The following is a 23703-nucleotide window of genomic DNA, read 5'->3' as shown; positions in this document are numbered from 1 at the left end:
TAAAACTATAGATCATTGATTTTTGATACACAACTTAAAATGATTTTTGCATGCCTACTAAGAGGAGGTACTGAAGATACAGTGATGATATAGATTGCACATCCAAATATTTATGAGTAGTTGTAATAAAGGGGTAGCATTTAATTTAGAGGTCTATTCATGAGAGTTTTCTCTGTCTGATCATTTAAATTACTTTGAAGCTAATTTTAGATGCATATAACCATGGAACTCAGGAAAGTCAAGCAAGAGAATGGAGACCTGGAGATCTGGAAGGCAGCCTAGGCTACATAATGATTCCCAGCCAGAAGAAACTAAAAATTAAAAAAAAGAGTTAGCTATATGAGAAGAGTTAAAAATGTTCCAGGCCAATTCATGTTGGCTTATTTGTAGTCTTTTTAGTCTTTTTAACCTAAGGGCCATTATATATCAATTGATCAATCATTATAATAGTTCATGATTTCATAATGGACAACCAAACTGCCTAATGTCTACAAAATGGTATAGCTAAGATATACATATTCAAAATGTAAATAAAAGAAAATATAATATGTTATAAGATGGCTTTTACCACAAGGCATGTTTTTTCCCATACTTTCTGGACTAACAGAACACATAAAATATTTTTTCACATAAATTAATTTAATTTAATTTAATTATTTAAATATGGTTAAATGGTTTTGGTCAATATTGCTGAACATAAGCCATATACAAGGTTTATTAAATATTTATAATCTCCTTTTGTAAATATATTTGGGTCAACATGGAAAATGCAAACATTATTTAAATGAAAACATAATCATTAACACTTCCTGTTCATACATTCTTCTATAGTCAAAACGATGAGTATTAAAACCAGCTTATTTGACTTCCCCTACAGTTAGGAAGAACAATGTTCTACACCCCACTCTTTGGGAGGTCATATTTATATTCCTTCTAATCATCATGAGTCCTTTTATGTGTTTGCTATAGCAAATCATCCTTTCATCTGTGCCTGCTTCAGCAAAGCATTCTTTCACGTGTCTACTTTATCAAAACATTCTTTCTCCTTTCTGCCCCCAGCAAAACATCATTATAGTCTGAGTCTCCAGTCCATTTTGTATTGGTCAACTACTCCTAATCTTGGAGCCTTCTCTGAAGTGACACTCACTTAGAGAAAACTGATGATCCCTTTGGCTGCAAGTATTGATTGCTTCTTTAGAGGAATGTTGTGTCCTCTCCTTAGCACTGCAATTTTGTCTTGTTTGAATATGTATTGATCGTGTGCATGTCCTATATGAGTTCACATATGTATCAGCCATCTTGTGTGTGAGTGACGCTCTTTCATTGGAGTCATCTACATTTCGTTTCCTGCTTCCTTCTCCAAGTGGAATCCTAGTCTGTTGGTGATGGGAGCTTGATAAAAATAGCCAACTTCATTAGTCATTAGGGAAATGCAAATCAAAACAACCCTAAGATTTCATCTTACACCAGTCAGAATGGCTAAGATTAAAAATTCAGGAGACAGCAGGTGTTGGAGAGGGTATGGAGAAAGAGGAACACTCCTCCACTGCTGGTGGGGTTGCAAATTGGTACAACCACTCTGGAAAGCAGTCTGGCGGTTCCTCCGAAAACTGGGCACCTCATTTCCAGAAGATCCTGCTATACCACTCCTAGGCATATACCCAGAGGACTCCCCACCATGTAATAAGGATACATGCTCTACTATGTTCATAGCAGCCCTATTTATAATTGCCAGATGCTAGAAAGAACCCAGGTATCCCTCAACAGAAGAGTGGATGCAAAAAATGTGGTATATCTACACAATGGAGTACTATTCGGCCATTAGAAACAATGAATTCATGAAATTCTTAGGCAAATGGATGGAGCTAGAGAACATCATACTAAGTGAGGTAACCCTGACTCAAAAGGTGAATCATGGTATGCACTCACTAATAAGTGGTTATTAACCTAGAAAACTGGAATACCCAAAACATAATCCACACATCAAATGAGATACAAGAAGAAAGGAGGAGTGGCCCCTTGTTCTGGAAAGACTCAGTGAAGCAGTATTCGGCAAAACCAGAATGGGGAAGTGGGAAGGGGTGGGTGGGAGGACAGGGGAAGAGAAGGGGGCTTACGGGACTTTCGGGGAGTGGGGTGCTAGAAAAGGGGAAATCATTTGAAATGTAAATAAATTATATCGAATAAAAAAAATTAAAAAAAAATAGCCTATTTAGGACTGAGTGTTCCAAAGCTTCTAATTCTCTCCATTGTTATCCAGTTGTGTGATTTTGCTAATTAATATCTAGTGTAAAAACAAGCTTTTTCAGGGAGGGTTACAAAATGTTCTGATCTTTAAGTGTTCTGATCATATGTTCTGATATCTGTTACAATGTGGCTGGTTACAGCCAGGACATTACTGCCATCATGGCACCAGCATATTTTGCCAACAGATCTCTGTTGTAGTATACGGGGATTGTAGCTGGGTGCTATTGCTATTACTTCCATCCTCCAGAAGTGAACAAAGTTTCATACAGTCCCATGAATATATAGTGAATATGGGTAAACTTAAGAGTTGAGTATTTCTTTTTTACTTTTTTAAAATTTATTTTCTATATTCTTTGTTAACATTCCAAATGCTTTCCCCTTTCCTGGTTCCCCCATCCCCATATGTCCTTAAGCCCTCTTCTCTCCACCCATTCCCCAATCACCCTCCTCCCATTCCCCAATCACCCTCCACCCATTCCCCAATCACCCTCCTCCCATTCCCCAATCACCCTCCACCCATTCCCCAATCACCCTCCTCCCATTCCCCAATCACCCTCCACCCATTCCCCAATCACCCTCCACCCATTCCCCAATCACCCTCCACCCATTCCCCAATCACCCTCCTCCCATTCCCCAATCACCCTCCACCCATTCCCCAATCACCCTCCTCCCATTCCCCAATCACCCTCCACCCATTCCCCAATCACCCTCCACCCATTCCCCAATCACCCTCCTCCCATTCCCCAATCACCCTCCACCCATTCCCCAATCACCCTCCACCCATTCCCCAATCACCCTCCACCCATTCCCCAATCACCCTCCACCCATTCCCCAATCACCCTCCACCCATTCCCCAATCACCCTCCTCCCATTCCCCAATCACCCTCCACCCATTCCCCAATCACCCTCCTCCCATTCCCCAATCACCCTCCACCCATTCCCCAATCACCCTCCACCCATTCCCCAATCACCCTCCACCCATTCCCCAATCACCCTCCACCCATTCCCCAATCACCCTCCACCCATTCCCCAATCACCCTCCACCCATTCCCCAATCACCCTCCACCCATTCCCCAATCACCCTCCACCCATTCCCCAATCACCCTCCACCCATTCCCCAATCACCCTCCACCCATTCCCCAATCACCCTCCACCCATTCCCCAATCACCCTCCACCCATTCCCCAATCACCCTCCACCCATTCCCCAATCACCCTCCACCCATTCCCCAATCACCCTCCACCCATTCCCCAATCACCCTCCACCCATTCCCCAATCACCCTCCACCCATTCCCCAATCACCCTCCACCCATTCCCCAATCACCCTCCACCCATTCCCCAATCACCCTCCACCCATTCCCCAATCACCCTCCACCCATTCCCCAATCACCCTCCACCCATTCCCCAATCACCCTCCTCCCATTCCCCAATCACCCTCCACCCATTCCCCAATCACCCTCCACCCATTCCCCAATCACCCTCCACCCATTTCCCAACCACCCTCCTCCCATTTCTCTGTCCTGGAACTCCCCTAAAATGTTGCATCAAGTCTTTCCAGGACCAGGGCCCTCTCCTTCCTTCTTTGTGGGAATCATTTGATATGCTAATTGTGTCTTGAGTATTCAGAGCTTCTGGCATAATTAATATCCTCTTCTCAGTGATTGGATTTCATGTGTATTATTTTGTGATTGGGTTACCTCACTTAAGATGATATTTTCCAGTTCCAACCATTTGCCTAAAAATTTCATGAATTCATTGTTTTAATTGCTGAGTAGTATTCCATTGTGTAAATAGACCACATTTTCTGTATCCATTCCTCCATTGAGACACATCTGGGTTCTTTCCAGTTTCTGGCTATTATGAATAAGGCTTCTATGAACATAGTGGAGCATGTGTCCTTATTGCATGCTGGGGAATCCTCTGGGTATATGCTCAGGAGTGGTATAGCAGGCTCCTCCAGAAGTGTCATGCCCAGTTTTCTGAGGAACCGCCAGACTGATTTCCAGAGTGGTTGTACCATCTTGCAATACCACCAGCAATGAAGAATTGTTCCTTTTTCTCCACATCCTTGCCAACACCTGCTGTCTTCTGAGTTTTTACCCTTAGCCAATCTGACTGGTGTGAGGTGAAATCCCAGAGTTGTTTTGATTTGCATTTCCCTAATGACTAATGATGTTGAACATTGCTTAAGGTGCTTCTCAGCCATTCCAATTACTTCTGGTGAAAATTCTTTGTTTAGCTCTGTACCGCATTTTTTTAATATTTTTATTTTCTATATTCTTTGTTTACATTCCAAATGATTTCCCCTTTTCCGGATCCCCCCTCCCCATATGTCCCATAAACCTTCTTCTCTCCATCCATTCTCCGATCACCTCCCTCCTTTTTCTCTGTCCTTATATTCCCCTCCAATGCTAGGTCAATCCTTTCCAGGATCAGAAGCCTCTCCATACTTCTTCATGGGAGTCATTTGTTATGCGATTTGTGCCTTGGGTATTCAGGGCTTCTGGGCTAATTAATATCCACTTATCAGAGATTGCATTCTATGTGTATTCTTTTGTGATTGAGTTACCTCACTTAGGATGATATTTTCCAGATCAAACCATTTGCCTAAAAATTTTGTGAATTCATTGTTTCTAATTGCTGAGTAGTATTCCATTGTGTAACTATACCACATTTTCTGTATCCAATCCTCCTTTGAGGGACATCTGGATTCTTTCCAGCTTCTGGCTATTATAAATAAGGCTGCTATGAACATAATGGAGCATGTGTCTTTATTGCATGCTGGGGATTCATTTGGGTATATGCCCAGGAGAGGTATAGCAGGGTCCTCCGGAGGTGTCATGTCCAGTTTTCTGAGGAACTGCCAAACTGATTTCCAAAGTGGTTGTACCATCTTACAGCCCCACCAACAGTGGAGGAGTGTTCCTCTTCCTCCACATCCTCGCCAACACCTGCTGTCTCCTGAGTTTTTGACCTTAGCCATTCTGACTGGTGTGAGGTGAAATCTCAGGGTTGTTTAGATTTGCATTTCCCTAATGACTAATGATGTTAAGCACTTCTTAAGGTGCCTCTCTGCCATCCGAATTTCTTCAGGTGAAAATTCTTTGTTTAGATCTGTATCCCATTTTTAATAGGGTTATTTGGTTCCCTGGGGTCTAACTTCTTGAGTTCTTTGTATATATTGGATATTAGCCCTCTATCAGTTGTAGGGTTGGTGAATATCCTTTCCCAATTTGATGGTTGCCGTTTTGTCCTCTTAACAGTGTCCTTTGCCTAACGAAACTTTGTAATTTTATGAGGTCCCATTTGTAAATTCTTGATCTTAGAGCATAAGCTATTGGTAATCTGTTCAGGAACTTTTCCCCTGTGCCCATGTCCTCAAGGGTCTTCCCCAGTTACTTTTCTATTAGTTTCAGGGTGTCTGGTTTTACATGGAGGTCCTTGATCCACTTGGAGTGAAGTTTAGTACATGGAGATAAGAATGGATCAATTTGCATTCTTCTGCATGCTGACCTCCAATAGAACTAGCACCATTTGTTGAAAAGGCTATCTTTTTTTCCACTGGATGTTTCAGCTCCTTTGTCGAAGATCAAGTGATCATAGGTATGTGGGTTTATTTCCGGGTCTTCAATCCTATTCCACTGGTCCACTTGCCTGTCATTGGACCAATACCGTGCAGTTTTTAACACTATTGCTCTGTAGTATTGCTTGAGGTCTGGGATACTGATTCCCCCAGAAGTTCTTTACTTTTGAGAATAGTTTTAGCTATCCTGGGTTTTTTTTTTGTTTATTTGTTTGTTATTCTAGATGATTTTGAGAAATGCTCTTTCTAACTCTATGAAGAACTGAGTTGGGGTTTTGATGGAGATCACATTGCTTTTGGCAAGATGGCCATTTTAACTATATTAATCCTGCCAATCCATGAGCACAGAAGAGTTTTCCATTTTCTGAGATCTTCAATTTCCTTTTTCAGAGACCTGAAGTTCTTGTCATATAGATCTTTCATTTGTTTGGTTAGAGTCACACCAAGATACTTTATTTTTTTGTGGCTATTGTGGAGGGTGTCATTTCTCTAACTTCTTTCTCAGCCTGCTTATCCTTTAAGTATAGGAAGGCTACTGATTTGCTTGAGTTGGTGTTATAACTGGCAAGTTTGCTGAAATTGTTTATCAGCTGTAGGAATTCTCTGGTGGAGTTTTTTGGGTCACTTAAGTATTCTATCATATCATCTGCAAATAGTGATAGTTTGACTTCTTCCTTTCCAATTTGAATCCCTTTGACCTCCTTATGTTGTCTAATTCTTCTAGCTAGAACTTCACAAACTATATTGAAAAGATATGAAGAGAGATGGCAGCCTTGTCTAGTCCCTGATTTTAGTGGGATTGCTTCAAGTTTCTCTCCATTTAGTTTGATGCTGGCTACCAGTTTGCTGTATATTGTTTTAACTATGTTTAGGTATGAGCCTTGTATTCCTGTTCTTTCCAAGACTTAACAAGAAAGGATGCTGAATTTTGTCAAATGCTTTTTCAGCATCTAATGAAATGGTCATGTGGTTTTTTTCTTTGGATTTGTTTATGTGGTAGATTACATTGATGGATTTCCATATATTGAAGCATCCCTGCATCCCTGGGATGAAGCCTACTTGATCATGGTGGATGATCATTTTGATGTGTTCTTGGATTTGGTTGGCAAGAATTTTATTTAGTATTTTTACATAAATATTCATTAGGGAAATTGGTCTGAAGTTCTCTTTCTTTGTTGGATCTATGATCTCTTTTATTTCTTTAGGGGTTATGGGACTGTTTAAATGATCTGTTTTACCTGATTTAATTTTGATATTTGGTATCGGTCTAGGAAATTGTCCATTTTCTCCAGATTCTCTAGTTGTGTTAAGTATAGGCTTTTGTAGTAGGATCTGATTTTTTTTGAACTTCCTCAGTTTCTGTTGTTATATCTCCCTTTTTCTTTTTCTTTTTTTTTTCTGGGATATTTTTTTATTTGATATATTTTTTATTTACATTTCAAATGATTTCCCCTTTTTTGGCCCCCCACTCTCCAAAAGTCCCATAAGCCCTCTTCCCTCCCCCCTTTTATCCCATCCACCCCTTCCCACTTCTCTGTTCTGGTTTTGCCTTATACTGCCACAGAGTCTTTCCAGAACAAGGGGCCACTCCTCCATTCTTCTTGTACATCATTTGATGTATGGTTTATGTTTTGTATTCTGTTGTTGATATTTGCATCTATGGCCCTTGATTTCTTCCCAAGGTTTTCTATCTCCAAAGTGGTCTCCCTTTGAGATTTCTTAGTTGTTTCTACTTCTGTTTTTAGATCCTGGATGGATTTGCTCAGTTACTTCACTTACTTGTTTGTGTTTTCCTGTAATTCTTTAAGCGATTTTTGTGTTTCCTTTTTCATGACTTCTGCCTGTTGACACATGTTCTCCTGTATTTCTTTAAGTGATTTTTGCATTTGCTCCTTATTGGCTTCTATCTTTTGACCCATATTCTCCTGAATTTCTTTAAATGATTTTTGTGTTTCCCTTGTAAGAGTTTCTAACTTTTGATCCATTTTTCTCCTGAATTTCTTTAAGAGATTTATTTATGTACTTTTTGTATTCCTCTAGCAGCAGCACGACCAGTGATTTTAAATCCAAATCTTGTTCTTCCAGTTTGTTGGGGTAACGAGGACTTGCTGTTGTTGGAGAATTGGGTTCAGATGCTGCCATATTGCCTTGATTTCTGTTGGTAACATTTCTATGTTTGCCTTTTGTCATCTGGTTATGTCTGGCGCTAGTTGTTCCTGTTGTCACTGGCTGGTGGTTGAACCTCCTGTGAGCCCATACGGCTATTTCCATACCACTGGATGACTGGGTTTCCCCTGGCACAGATTGCTGATGTCCTGCCCTCCTCTTGGTTGCTATTAGAGCCCTGGTGTGTCCTGCCACAGCAATGTTATACTCGGGTTGTCTCTGTAAACCTGGTGCTGCCTGTCTGCTCAGTCAGGGAGCGAAGATGGAATGGGGGATCCCCTCCAAGTGCCAACCACCTGCAGGGCACAGGCCCCACACCTAGCTGGCACACAGATGAACTGCTGATCTGCCCAGGTTCTGGGTGCAGGCAGCAGCCTGGCAGCTGCGTCCCCAGAAATCTTAAACTCGGTATATCTCCATACCTGGGGCCACTAGTCCTGTCTGACCGGGAGCGAAGATGGTAGCAGGGAGCTCCTCCAAGAGCAGACTACCATAAATCGCATTGAATATTTATTTTTTTTATTCGATATATTTTTTATTTACATATCAAATGATTTCCCCTTTTCTGGCCCCCCACTCCCTGAAAGTCCCATAAGCCCCCTTCCCTCCCCCTGCTCTCCCACCCACCCCTTCCCACTTCCCTGTTCTAGTTTTGCCTTATACTGCCACACTGAGTCTTTCCAGAACCAGGGGCCACTCTTCCGTTCTTCTTGTACTTCATTTGATGTGTGGATTATGTTTTGGGTATTCCAGTGTTCCAGGCTAATATCCACTTATGAGTGAGTGCATACCATGATTGATCTTTTGAGACTGGGTTACCTCACTTAGTATGATGTTCTCCATCATACTTCACAACTGTGAAGCAGCTCTAACAAGTAGTCAAGCATTTCCAGGAATGCTGTGATGTAATTTCTCAGACTGCAAATTTATACAGCCTCTCCCAGGGTGTTCTGCAGTTACATCTCTCTGCCTTGCATTTTTGCTAAGCTGGAAGTCTCCCCAACTAAAATCAAGGAGCTAATCTCACTTGTAAATATGAGGCCAGACAATATATCTCAGTTAGGGGACTAGGATCCACAGGCCAACAACAGATTCAGAGACTGGCCCTACTCCAGTTGTCAGGGACCAGCATGAAGATGAAACTGCACATCTGCTATATACATATATGTTGGGGTGCTAGGTCCAGTCTATGGTTGCTTTTTGATTGGTGGTTCAGTCTCTGGGAGCTGCCAAGGGTCTGATTTAGTTGATTCTGTGTGTATCTTTGTGGGATAACTATCCCCATTGGGTCACGGGAGCCTTCTCACAACTCTTCTGCAAGACTCCCAAGTTCCACTGAATGTTTTTCTGTGGGTCTCTGCATATTCCATTGGCTGCTGAGTGGAACTTTCAGAAGAAAGCCATGCTAGGCTACTCAAGCAGAACAAGATATCATTAATAGTACTAAGGGTTGATTCTTGCACATGGGATTGGTCTCAAATTGGGACAGTTATGAGTCGGCCATTCCCTCCATCTCTGTGTCATCTTTGTCCGTGTATTTTCTAGGCAGAACATGTTTTGTGGATGGGTTGGTACCCTTATCCCTCCCCTGGGAGTGCTGCCTTGCTACAGGTGATGGTGTCTTGAGGTTCCATATCTCCACTGCTATGAGTCTCAGCTAGACTCACCCCCATAGACAACCTAGGGCTTCCCCTCCATCCAAGATCTTTGGTACATCCTTCAGATGCTCCACCATCACCCCCAACTCCCTAAGTGCTGTTCTTTCTCCCCAGCTGTCACTACACCTGATCCTCTGCTCTATTCCCCTCCTGATCCCCTCTCTTTCCCAGTTCACTCCCTGCATCTATCTCCAATGTTTATTTTACTCTTTACTTTTTCTGAGTAATATTTACTCTTATGAGTAAGATTCAATTATCCTTCTGAAGTGGAAATTTCTGGTTTTCTTGGAAACTCATTTATGTCATGTGATGGTTTTCTGTCTTGTAAGACAATGTTTCGATGAAGCAGACTTGTGAAAGAAAATGTAATGTTTTGCAGGAGCAGGTGCTGGAGAAGGAGCATGGTATTTTGAAAAACTATAAATAAAACCCCACAGTGAAAGGATGCTCTAGAATCAGCTAAGCAATTCTTTGTGGGGTAATAGACTGTGTCAGGAAATCTGGTAAGGTTGAGCTGCTTGGAAGATCTAGAACCCAAAGATGTACTGGAGGAGGTTCACCTGTTTCCAACCAGGTTCCTGTCATATATCCATAGCATCCCCTAGAGATGGTCATGACCATCAGTCTCATAGGGGCAGCACCTCCAAGCCCCTCCATGTGCAGATGAGGCATCCCTAATATCTCATACCAAGCCAATAGGAAGCAACTGCTGTCAGACCCCAACCCACTCCCAAAGTGTATAAAGATCCTATTCAGAAATAACAAAGGTATGTGAGAATTACTCCATTGCTTAAGAGCCTCTGTTGTATAAGGTCTGTAACACTTCTAGGAGAAAAGGAAGCTGTTCTGAAGCCTTTGCAGCTAGAAGCTCCTCTACACCTTGATGGCTAGCCAAGACTACCCCCCACCTTGCTGCTTGACTAGCCACAACAACCGTGGAGGTTGCAGCAGCAGAACCAGGGCAGTGACCATGATTGCAATTCCCCCTCCTTGCTTGCACCGTCTCCCCTTTGCTTGAATGCTCCCACTTGGCCAGAGATCTCTATGGATAGTGTCCAGTACACAGACTGGCACTCTTTGCTGATCTTTGCTAGCTGTGAAACACTTCACTGGTCTTCACTTCACAGAGGGAAACACACCAAAGAACTTCTTGTGGTATTCAAATGATTCTTGCTGCGTCTGCTGACTTGTGCCAATTTAGTGGAGCCTTGCAGTTTCTGCTGGATTGAGGTTCATGTTCAGTAATTACTATGGGACTGGACTGCTGATATCCTGACAATGAAGCCTAGAATCTCCCCCAAAACACTACTTTTGAACAGGTCCACAACCCCCTATTTCTATTAACTTTTTTTCTCTGCTACCTCTTAAATTAGAATCATTTAAGATTTCTAATTAACATAAATTTTGAAAACTCTAAGCCTACATTCTCCCTTGTACCCTCCTTGTTATTTGGCTTTGGGTTTGAGGATTATAGAGTGGTTATCTTGTACTGTATGGCTAATATACACTCTTTTTTATTGATATATTTTTATTTACATTTCAAATGATTTCCCCTTTTCTGGGTCCCCACTCCCCACAAGTCCCATAAGCCCTCTTCCGTCCCCCTGTTCTTCCATCAACCCCTTCCCAATTCCATGTTCTGGAATTCCCCTATACTCTTGCACTGAGTCTTTCCAGAACCAGGGGCCACTCCTCCATTCTTTTTGGACATCATTTAATTTGTGGATTATGTCCTGGGTATTCAAAGTTTCGAGGCTAATATCCACTTATCAGTGAGTGCATACCATGATTGATCTTTTGAGACTGGGTTACCTCATTTAGTATGATGTTCTCCAGCTCCATCCATTTGTCTAAGAATTTCATGAATTCATTGTTTCTAATGGCTGAATAGTACTCCATTGTGCAAATATACCACATTTTTTGTATCCATTCCTCCGTTGAAGAACACCTAGGTTCTTTCCAGCTTCTAGATACTACAAATAGGGCTGCTATGAACATAGTGGAGCATGTGTCCTTATTGCATGCTGAAGAATCCTCTGGATATATGCCCAGGAGTGGTATAACAGAGTCCTCAGGAAGTGACATACCCAGTTTTCTGAGGAACCGCCAGACTGATTTCCAAAGTGGTTGCACCATCTTGCAATACCACCAGCAGTGGAGGAGTGTTCCTCTTTCTCCACATCCTAGCCAACACCTGCTGTCTCCTGAGTTTTTGACCTTAGCCATTCTGACTGGTGTGAGGTGAAACCTCAGGGTTGTTTTGATTTGCATTTCCCTAATGATTAATGATGTTGAACATTTCTTAAGGTGTTTCTCAGCTCTCCAAAGTTCTTCATGTGAAAATTCTTTGTTTAGCTCCGCACCCCACTTTTTAATGGGGTTATTTGTTTCTCTGGGTTCTACTTTCTTGAGTTCTTTGTATATATTAGATATTAGCCCTCTGTCGGATTTAGGGTTGGTGAAGATCCTTTCCCAGTCTGTTGGTTGATGTTTTGTCCTTTTGACAGTGTCCTTTGACTTACAGAAATTTTGTAGTTTTATGAGGTCCCATTTGTCAATTCTTGATCTTAGAGCATAAGCTATTGCTGTTCTATTCAGGAACATTTCCCCTGTGCCTATGTCCTCCAAGGTCTTCCCCAGTTTCTTTTCGGTTAGTTTCCGTGTGTCACGTTTTATGTGGAGGTCCTTGATCCATTTGGAGTTGAGCTTGGTACAAGGAGATAAGAATGGATCGATGCACATTCTTCTGCATGCTGACCTCCAATTGAACCAGCACCATTTGTTGAAAAGACTATCTTTTTTCCACTGGATGCTTTCAGCTCCTTTGTCGATGACCAAGTGACCATAGGTGTGTTGGTTCATTTCTGGGTCTTCAATCCTATTCCATTGATCCGCTTGCCTGATATTGTACCAATACCATGCAGTTTTTATCACTATTGCTCTGTAGTACAGTTTAAAGTCTGGGATAATGAATCCCCCTGAAGTTCTTTTACTGTTGAGAATAGTTTTAGCTATCCTGGGTTTTTTGTTATTCCAGATGAATTTGAGAATTGCTCTTTCTAGCTCTATGAAGAACTGGGTTGGGATTTTTATGGGGATAGCATTGAATCTGTAGATTGCTTTGGCAAGATGGCCATTTTAACTATATTAATCCTGCCAATCCACGAGCATGGAAGATTTTTCCATTTTCTGAGATCTTCTTTGATTTCCTTCTTCAGAGATCTGAAGTTCTTGTCATATAGGTCTTTCACTTGTTTGGTTAGAGTCACCCCAAGATACTTTATGCTGTTTGTAGCTATTGTGAAGGGGGTCATTTCCCTAATTTCTTTCTCAGTCTTCTTATCCTTTGAATATATAAAGTCTACTGATTTGCTTGTGTTGATTTTGTAGTCAGCCACTTTGCTGAAGTTGTTTATCAGCTGTAGGAATTCTCTGGTGGAGTTTTTTGGGTCACTTAAGTATACTATCATATCATCTGCAAATAGTGATAGTGTGACTTCTTCCTTTCCAATTTGTATCCTTTTGACTTCCTTATGTTGTCTAATTGCTCTAGCTAGGACTTCAAGAACTATGTTGAAAAGATATGGAGAGAGGGGGCAGCCTTGTCTAGTCCCTGATTTTAGTGGGATTGCTTCAAGTTTCTCTCCATTTAGTTTGATGTTGGCTACTGGTTTGCTGTATATTGCTTTTACTATGTTTATATATGGGCCTTGAATACCTGTCCTTTCCAAGACTTTTAGCATGAAAGGATGCTGAATTTTGTCAAATGCTTTTTCAGTATCTAATGAAATGATCATGTGTTTTTTTTCTTTGAGTTTGTTTATGTAGTGGATAGCATTTATGGATTTCCTTAATATTGAACCATCCCTGCATCCCTGGGATGAAGCCTACTTGATCATGGTGGATGATCGTTTTGATGTGTTCTTGGATTTGGTTGGCAAGAATTTATTTAGTATTTTTGTATTGATATTCATAAGGGAAATTGGCCTGAAATTCTCTTTCTTAGTTGGATCTTTGTGTGATTTTGGTATCAGCGTAATAGTGGCTTCGAAGAAAGAGTTGGGTAGTGTTCCTTCTGTTTCTATTTGGTGGAAAAGTTTGAAGAATATCGGTGTTAAGTCTTCTTTGAAGGTCTGATAGAATTCTGCACTGAAACCATCTGGTCCTATGCTTTTTTTGGTCGGAAGCCTATCTATGTCCCCTTCTATTTCTTTAGGGGTTATAGGTCTGTTTAGATGGTCTATTTGATCCTGGTTTAATTTTGGTAATTGGTACCTGTCTAAGAAAATGTCCATTTCCTCCAGATTCTCCAGTTGTGTTGAGTACAGGTTTTTGTAGTAGGATCTGATGATTTTTTGAATTTCCTCGGTTTCTGTTGTAATATCTCCGTTTTCAATTTTGTTAATTTGGATACTTTCTCTGTGTCCTTTGGTTATTCTGGCTAAGGGTTTATCTATCTTGTTGATTTTTTCAAAGAACCAGCTTTTGGTCTTGTTGATTCTTTGTATGGTTCTCTTGGTTTCTACTTGATTGATTTCAGCCCTGAGTTTGATGATTTCCTGTCTTCTTCTCCTCCCGGATGAATTAGCTTCTTCTTGTTCCAGGGCTTTCAGTTGTTCAGTTAATCTTCTACTGTATGCTCTCTCAAATTTCTTTTTAGAGGCACTCAAAGCTCCCTGGGCAGGACAGGGTCCCCAGAGCCCTGCGGGCTGGCAGACAAAAGCTGCCTATGTGTTCACTTCCTGAGTGCAGGCAGTCCCCTGGTGGTTTGCACCACCAGAAATCTAAAGCTCAGGGTGCCACAGTACCTAGTGATCCTTTTCTGTCCCTGCAAGCAGCAAATATGGTCGCGGGTCTTCTCTTCTTCCGCAGCTCCTTCTAATATACATTCTTAAGTGAGTACATACCATACATATCCATTTACCTCAGTTTCCTCATTCAGGGTGATATTTTCTTTTCTTTTCTTTCATTCCTTTTTTTTGAAAAGCATGCTCATTCATTTAAAAGGGGACTAAAAACATTTTATGATGAAATTGAAGAATTATGTGGAGGATATTTCTGATAAAATAGAAGAGCTATATAAAACACATTAAAATTGACAATTTTCATGGAAACAAAGAGTAAAGTGATAGATATAAAAACATTGCTAAATTAATTGAAAAATGAAATAGAAATATTTTATGATAGAATTGAAGATTTATATGGAAAATATTTCTGATAGAAAATTTTATATAGATTTAATAATGGTAGGCATAAAAGCATTCCTAAGTTGATTGAAAGTGAAATTATAAACATTTTCTGATAAAGTTGAAGATGTACATGGAAAATATTTCTGATAAAATTGAAGAATTCCCTTATTCTGGAAAGACTTAGTGAAGCAGTATTCAGCAAAACCAGAACAGGGAAGTGGGAAGGGGTGGGTGGGAGGACAGGGGGAGAGAAGGGGGCTTATGGGACTTTCTGGGAGTGGGGGGGGCTAGGAAGGGGGAAATCATTTGAAATGTAAATAAAAAATATATCGAATAAAGAAAAAAAAGAAAAACATGTTAAAATTGAAGACTATAGTGGAAATTATACAGATAAAATGGTAGGCATAAAAATAAATCTAAGTTGATTGCAAGTGGGATTATAAACATTTTCAGGTAAAATTGTAGATTAACATGGAAAATATTTCTGATAAAATTCAAGAAATATACAGACAAACAAGTTAAAATTTACTATTTCATGGAAAATTATACAAATAAAATGATAGATATAAAAAACCTATTTAAATTAATTGAAGGTAAAATAAAAACATTTTGTGATAAAATCAGAAATTTCATGGAAAACATTTCTGATAAAATAGAAGAAATATATAGAAAAACATGATAAAATTGAAGATTATCATGAAAAAATATGCAGATAAAGTGGTAGACATAAAAAACATTACTAAATTAATTAAAAGAGGAATTACATTTTCTGATAAAATTGAAGATTTGTATGAAAAATATTTCTGTTAGTTTATGTCTTTTTATTGGAGAATTGAGTCCATTGATGTTAAGAGATATTAAAAAATAGTGATTACTGCTTCCTGTTATTTTTTATGTTATTTTTATATTTATGTGGGTATCTTCTTTTGGGTTTGTTGGAATAAGATTACTTACTTGCTTTTTCTAGGGTGTAGTTTCCCTCCTTGTATTGGCTTTTTCCATCTATTATCCTTTGTAGGGCTGGATTTATGGACAGATATTGTATAAATTTGGTTTTATCATGGAATATCTTGGTTTCTCCACCTATGGTGATTAAGAGTTTTGCTAGGTATAGTAGTCTGGGCTGGCATTTGTGTTCTCTTAGGGTCTGCATGAGTTCTGCTCAGGATCTTCTAGCTTTTATCATCTCTGGTGAGCAGTCTGGTGTAATTCTGATAGGTCTGCCTTTATAAATTTCTTGCCCTTTTTCCCTTACTGCTTTTAATATTCTTTTTTGTCTAGCGCATTTGGTGTTTTGATTATTAAGTAATGGGAGGACATTCTGCTCTGGTCCAGTCTGTTTGGAGATCTGAAGGCTTCTTGTATATTCATGGTCATCTCTTTCTTTACATTAGGGAAGTTTTCTTCTATAATTTTGTTGAAGATATTTACTGGCCTTTTAGGTTGGAAATCTTCACTCTCTTCTATACCTATAATCCTTAGATTTGGTCTTCTCATTGTGTTCTGGATTTCCTGAATGTTTTGGGATACAAGCTTTATGCATTTTGCATTTTCTTTGACTGTTGAGTTAATGTTTTCTATGGTATCTTCAGTACCTGAGATTCTTATATCTTTTGTATTCTGTTGTTGACAGTTGCATCTATGACTCCTGAATTCTTTCCAAGGTTTTCTATCTCCAGAGATGTCTCACTTTGCGATTTCCTTATTGTCTCTACTTCCACTTTTAGATCTTGGATGGTTTTGTTCAGTTCCTTCATTTGATTGTTTGTGTTTTCCTGTAATTCTTTAAGGAATTTTTGTGTTTCCTCTTTAAGGGCTTCTGCCTATTGACCCATAATCTCCTTTATTTCTTTGAGGGATTTTTGTGTTTCCTCTTTAAGGGCTTTTACCTGTTGACTGATGTTCTCCTATATTTTTTAAGGGAATTATTTAAGTCCTTCTTGAAGCCCTCTATTAGCATTCTAAGATACAATTTTAAATCCAACTCTTGCTTTTCCGGTGTATTGGAGTATCCAGGACTTGTTGCGGTGGGAGAATTGGGTTCTGATGTTGCCAAGTAGCCTTGGTTTCTGTTGCTAGGATTCTTATGCTTGTCTTTTGCCATCTGGTTATCTCTGGTGCTAGTTGGTCTTCTTGTCTCTGCCTGGAGCTTGTCCCTCCTGTGGGTCTGTAAGCCTGTGTCTGTACTGGAAGACCAACTCTCTTCTGTCATGGTCTGTTCACAGAAGCCTGAGGAGCCCCCGGGCTCACTGGTGCAAATGGCAGCCTGAAGACCTCTGTCCCAGCTGCTCCACTGATCTTATGCCCTGTGTGCTCCTAGCTGTTCTCCAGAGAGAAGGTGGAGATCTCACCTCTGAGCTGAGAAGTGAAAGTGCTGCGGGGAGATAACTCTCTCTTGGCAGGCAGTGCACAGAATCCTGTGGAGTCACCTGGCTCCCTGGTGCAAATGGCAGCGGAGAGGATGATATTTTCTATTTCTGTGCACTTGTCTGCAAAATCCATGAGGTCTTTATTCCATTGTGTAAATGAACTACATTTTCTTTATACATTCTTCAGTTAAGTGACATCTAGGTTGTTTGCAGTTTCTGGCAATTATGAATAAGGCTGCTATGAACATAGTTTAAAAAAATGTCCTTTTGGTATACTGGAACATATTTTGGGTGTATACCCAGGAGTGGGGAATAGCCTTGAATGTATTAGTACAAAAGACAACTTCCTGAACAGAACACCCAAAGATCAGGCACTAAGATCAACAATTGTGTTGAGTACAGGCTCTTGTAGTAGGATCTGATGATTTTTTGGATTTCCTCAGTTTCCGTTGTTATATCTCCCTTTTCATTTCTAAGTTTGTTAATTTGGATACTTTCTCTGTGTCCTTTGGTCAGTCTGGCTAAGGGTTTATCTATCTTGTTGATTTTCTCTGTGGACATAGTATCTTAAATTTATTCCATCATTCTATCTAAAATTTTCAATGATTTGACAAAGATCTGTTCAAATATACCCCCTTGTGCTATGACATGGTGACCATCATTTTACTGTCTGCTTTGGAAGTTCATCTTCTCAACTTTGTGTCTAGATTCTCACATATGTGAGATCATGCTTACCTTTTCTCATTCAATACAATGTTGTCCAGGGAGTGCATATCATGTGTTTTCTTTTGTGATTGGGATACCTTACTCAGGATGATAATTTCTAGTTCCATCCATTTGCCTAAGAATTTCATGAAGTTGTCATTTTTAATAGCTGAGTAGTACTCCACTGTGTAAATGTACCACATTTGTGTATCCATACCTCTGTTGAAGGATGTCTTGGTTCTTTCTAGCTTCTCGCTATTATAAATAAGACTGCTATGAACATAGTGGAGCATGTGGCCAAGTTAAATGTTGGAGAATATTTTGGGTATATATACCTATGATTGGTAGCTGTGTCCTCAGGAAGTGCTATGTCCAATTTTCTGAGGAACCACCAAACTGATTTCCAGAGTGCTTGTATCAGCTTACAATGCTACCTGCAATGGAGGAGTATTCCTCTTTCTCCACCTACAGCATCTGCTGCCACCTGAGTTTTCAATTTTAGTCATTCTGACTTGTGTGAGGTGGAACTCAGGGTTGTTTCGATTTGCATTTCCATGATGACTAAGGACATTCAACATTTCTTTAGGTGCTTCTCAGTCCTTTGAGTTAAGTGGATATTAGCCGAAAACCTCTGAATACCCAAGATACAGTTCACAGACCACATGAAACTCAAGAAGAAAGAAGACCAAAGTGTGGGTGCTTCAGTCTTTCTTAGAAAGGTGAACAAAATGCTCATGGGAGCATATATGGAGACAAAGTGCAGAACAGAGACTGAAGGAAAGGCCATCCAGAGACTGTCCCACCTGGGGATTCATCCCAGATACAGTCATCAAACTCAGACACTACTTTAGATGCTAAGAAAAGCTTGCTGAAAGGAATCTGATATAGTCATCTCCTTAGAGATCCTGCCAGAGCCTTACAAATACAGAGTCAGATGCTTCTAGCCAACCATTGCACTGACTACGAGATCCCTAATGAAGAAGTTAGGGAAAGGACTAAAGAAGCTGAAGGGGTTTGCAACCCCACAGGAAGAACAATATTATCAACCAACCAAAAAAAGTTATTCATAGTGTTTTCCATCACAATTCCCTTGCAAGCAGTCACTTTTAAAATTATATATGAAGGAAAAAGAAGTAGTATCAACTGTATACTTAGCTAAATAACTAACTCTCAATTTTACCATAAGCAATTCAATGTTTAAAATTAAGGAAATTATAAAATATTAAAAGGTACAGATTACAAACTTTTCAAAGAGAAACATTTCTTTTGACTTATTTTTCAAGCCTTAACTCGGGCTACTGGCAGCATTAAATGATGAGACTAACAAACCTTTGCTATATCCGCAGCTTAAATACTCATTCTACTTCCAGCTTGCCAAAGATAGCATCAAATCATCACAATTCACAGAGTGCTTGTTTCTGCTGAGTGCAATGTCAGGCAAATGCCTGGTGATGTTACTCAGCGGAACAATACAAGAATGAATCATTTGCAATAAGCTTTGTACAGTAGTCCAGCCTGAGAGTGATGGCAAAAGTTCTCTTGCTAACATATTTTACATGCTATTTTCAACAAGATGTACATTACAGATCACAAGCATGCTAGGAATGTTTCTAGCAAGATACAATAAATTAGTAACACCTCTTTGCATATTGAATATCTAAATGTCATTTTATAGTGTTGAGAAAACAGATATATTTAATTTATATTTGGAAAACTTATTGTTAATCTTTGCCACTAGAATGAGCCAACTTAACTATTTCATTAATGACAATTCCTACACAGATTAGTATGGAATTTTAATGAATTGTCCTTGGGAAGTATGTTTATAACCCAAGCTTTTGTGACTTTAATTTCTAAAATGCAAAGGCATGCATGTGGCTTTAAAATGCTGTCATTTCCCCCACACCATGCAGCCACACACTGTATATATACTGCAAAGATAAACAACTCTATAAAGTTCTGTGCACACAAGTGAACAGGGAAAGAGCTGCTGAGTATAACAGGAGAGTTGGGATCAGTGACAATGGCAGAAGGACAATGTGCCTGCCAAAAGCTAAAGTAGAATGCTCATCTACATTTAGAGAACCTGGCAGAGGAGCAAAGGCTGATGAGAGTTAAGAAAACTGTGGCCCCGGCCATGCCAACATGCCAGGGTTGTTTTGGCAAGAGGACCCTCCATGTTTGAATGCCATGAAGTTGGAGGAACAAAAGAATGCCTTGATCATGGAATTTAGATAAAGATTGCATGTTGTAAGTATATTACCTCAAAGAAATAGTCTTCATCATTCCCAGTATGTAATTCTTTGATGAGTATGACCTTGGAAAACACTGTGATTGGCAGTGGATATAACTGTAGCCTTCTACTACTTCCATACTGCTTTTCTATTTGGCTGTCTCCCTGGAATGAAAATAAAGAACACTGCCATCCCACTGTAATACTAGGATAGGTTATGAAATATCTCTATACATAATTCCAATGCCTACCAGAGGATAACTCTTTTTTTTGTTTTGTTTTGTTTTTTTTTTGTTTTTTTTTTTTTTGTTTTTTTGTTTTTGGATTTTTTTTCATTTTTTTTATTCGATATAATTTATTTACATTTCAAATGATTTCCCCTTTTCTAGCCCCCCTCCCACTCCCCGAAAGTCCCGTAAGCCCCCTTCTCTTCCCCTGTCCTCCCTCCCACCCCTTCCCAGTTCCCCGTTCTGGTTTTGCCAAATACTGTTTCACTGAGTCTTTCCAGAACCAGGGACCACTCCTGCTTTCTTCTTGTATATCATTTGATGTGTGGATTATGTTTTGGGTATTCCAGTTTTCTAGGTTAATAACCACTTATTAGTGAGTGCATACCATGATTCACCTTTTGAGTCTGGGTTACCTCACTTAGTATGATGTTCTCTAGCTCCATCCATTTGCCTAAGAATTTCATGAATTCATTGTTTCTAATGGCTGAATAGTACTCCATTGTGTAGATATACCACATTTTTTGTATCCACTCTTTTGTTGAGGGATACCTGGGTTCTTTCCAGCATCTGGCAATTATAAATAGGGCTGCTATGAACATAGTAGAGCATGTATCCTTATTACATGGTGGGGAATCCTCTGGGTAAATGCCCAGGAGTGGTATAGCAGGATCTTCTGGAAGTGAGGTGCCCAGTTTTCGGAGGAACCGCCACACTGCTTTCCAGAGTGGTTGTACCAATTTGCAACCCCACCAGCAGTGGAGGAGTGTTCCTCTTTCTCCGCACCCTCTCCAACACCTGCTGTCTCCTGAATTTTTAATCTTAGCCATTCTGACTGGTGTAAGATGAAATCTTAGGGTTGTTTTGATTTGCATTTCCCTAATGACTAAAACTATTCTCAGCAACAAAAGAAAATCTGGGGGAATCAGTATCCCTGACCTCAAGCAATACTACAGAGCAATAGTGTTAAAAACTGCATGGTATTGTTACAGTGACAGGCAGGAGGATCAATGGAACAGGATTGAAGATCCAGAAATGAACCCACACACCTATGGCCACTTGATCCTCGACAAAGAGGCTGAAAACATCCAATGGAAAAAAGATAGCCTTTTCATCAAATGGTGCTGGTTCAACTGGAGGTCAGCATGCAGAAGAATGCGAATTGATCCATCCTTGTCTCCTTGTACTAAGCTCAAATCCAAATGGATCAAGGACCTCCACATAAAGCCAGACACTCTGAAGCTAATAGAAAAGAAACTGGGGAAGACCCTTGAGGACATCGGTACAGGGAGAAAGTTTCTGAACAGAACACCAATAGCGTATGCTCTAAGAGCAAGAATTGACAAATGGGACCTCATAAGGTTACAGAGTTTCTGTAAGGCAAAGGACACCATCAAGAGGACAGATCGGCAACCAACAAATTGGGAAAAGATCTTCACCAATCCTACATCAGATAGAGGGCTAATATCCAATATATATAAAGAACTCAAGAAGTTAGACTCCAGAAAACCGAACAACCCTATTAAAAAATGGGGTACAGAGTTAAACAAAGAATTCTCACCTGAAGAACTTCGGATGGCAGAGAAGCATCAGAGGATAACTCTTACATCCTGGTGGTTTCCTTCCTACATCTATTCATTTCATGTAATTATTGATAGTTTCTAAATATACTAAAGTGCCCTTATATTTAATGTATGTGAACACTAGGTATATATAGTTAAACAAACCACTGCTTCCATCTGGCTCTATGCAAATCTTAGGATAAAGAAGTTAGAACTACACCAGAGAGAGTTTTCAGACCCAGATTCAAAACCACTCTAACAGAAACACATCATATAAATACATTCGAATAAGGCACCAGTTTGATAAAGGGTATTGGAGCACTGGGTAACCTCTAAGTGACACAAAATAATAGTTTCTCATGGGAGATATCAGAGTTAAAAAGATATCTATGCATTTCCTGGAAATTTTTAATATTATAATATTAATCATATTATTACAAACTATATTATAAGATATTTTATTAGCATATCACATATTGATATACTATTATATAAGTATTAATGTATTAAATATTAATGTATATATCAATATATTATTTGTTATAAAGATAATACTAATAGAAAAATAAAATATAGGGTTTTTTAAAATAATTTACTCTTAAGTTTATGTGCTTTGCCTATGTGGACATACAGCATGAGGGTTTCAGAAACCCTGGAACTAGAGTTACAGACAGGTGTGAGAAGCCAGGTGAATGTTGGGAATTGAACCCTGTCCTTCCTCAGAACAGCCAGTGCTCCTATCTAATTAGTCATCTCTCTAACCCCTAAAACTTAAGTTTTTCGACACCATGAAAACATGCTACATAAAAAATTATTTGTCTGTAAGAAACAATGTGTTATTAAATATTTTATTAAAAATATTGCATCATTATTGCATAATCAATTGGCCTATAAACAAATGTATAAGACAATAGGGTAAAAGAAAAATGCTTTAGAGTTATGAAGTTTTTCAAAATACAATATACTTAGCTGTATAAACACTTTAGAGTGAACAATATCATTTTAGAGTCTTAATATAGTAATATGACACACATAAAGCTCTTTTGGGAGAGTTTTGGAATAGGGTGTTATCAATGAATGTTCTGTCAAACTAATGTTTGTAGTAATTGGGAAATAAGAATATTGACAATAGTATAGAATATTAATTAAATCTAAAGTAAGGTCTTTTACAAACCAATAACAGGATAATAGCACATTAAACTGTAAATTACAAATATGATAGAGTTATTACAAATTACAGATTAATATAAATACAACATTTGCTCTATGGTACCAATTTTACAGCCATGTTTCAGTGAGTATATGTACATGCACTTGTATTGTATATATGCATATTATACAAAGTGATCTAAGAATATGCAGAAATATTATAAGTACTTCTTTTTAAACAGTGAAAATCACACATATTATGATGCATTTTTATATTTCAGATATTCCCTAATTATAAAATTATTCATGTGAGAAGAAATGTTTCTTTCTTAAAGTAAAAGAAAAAATTTCCATGGAAACTATAATCAAGTAAAGGAAAACACTCCAACATATCCTAAGGTTAAATAAACTTTCTATGTCAGAGACAATATCTCACGTTTCATTTCACTTGCAGGCCACCAAGATAGCTTGTCACATTTTTCTGAATACTGGCAAAATGATATGAGGTTTCTGGGTCAGTTGTTTACTTGTGGCAATCACTGGAGCCTAAATAACAGCTTGTCCTTGTTTCTGAGACAAGATTCCCAAGGGCCATCGTGATGTGACTCAGGTGTTT

Source organism: Apodemus sylvaticus, chromosome 15 (genome assembly GCF_947179515.1).
Source record: "Apodemus sylvaticus chromosome 15, mApoSyl1.1, whole genome shotgun sequence".
NCBI classification, from domain to species: domain Eukaryota; kingdom Metazoa; phylum Chordata; class Mammalia; order Rodentia; family Muridae; genus Apodemus; species Apodemus sylvaticus.
This window is presented reverse-complemented; position numbering follows the sequence as displayed.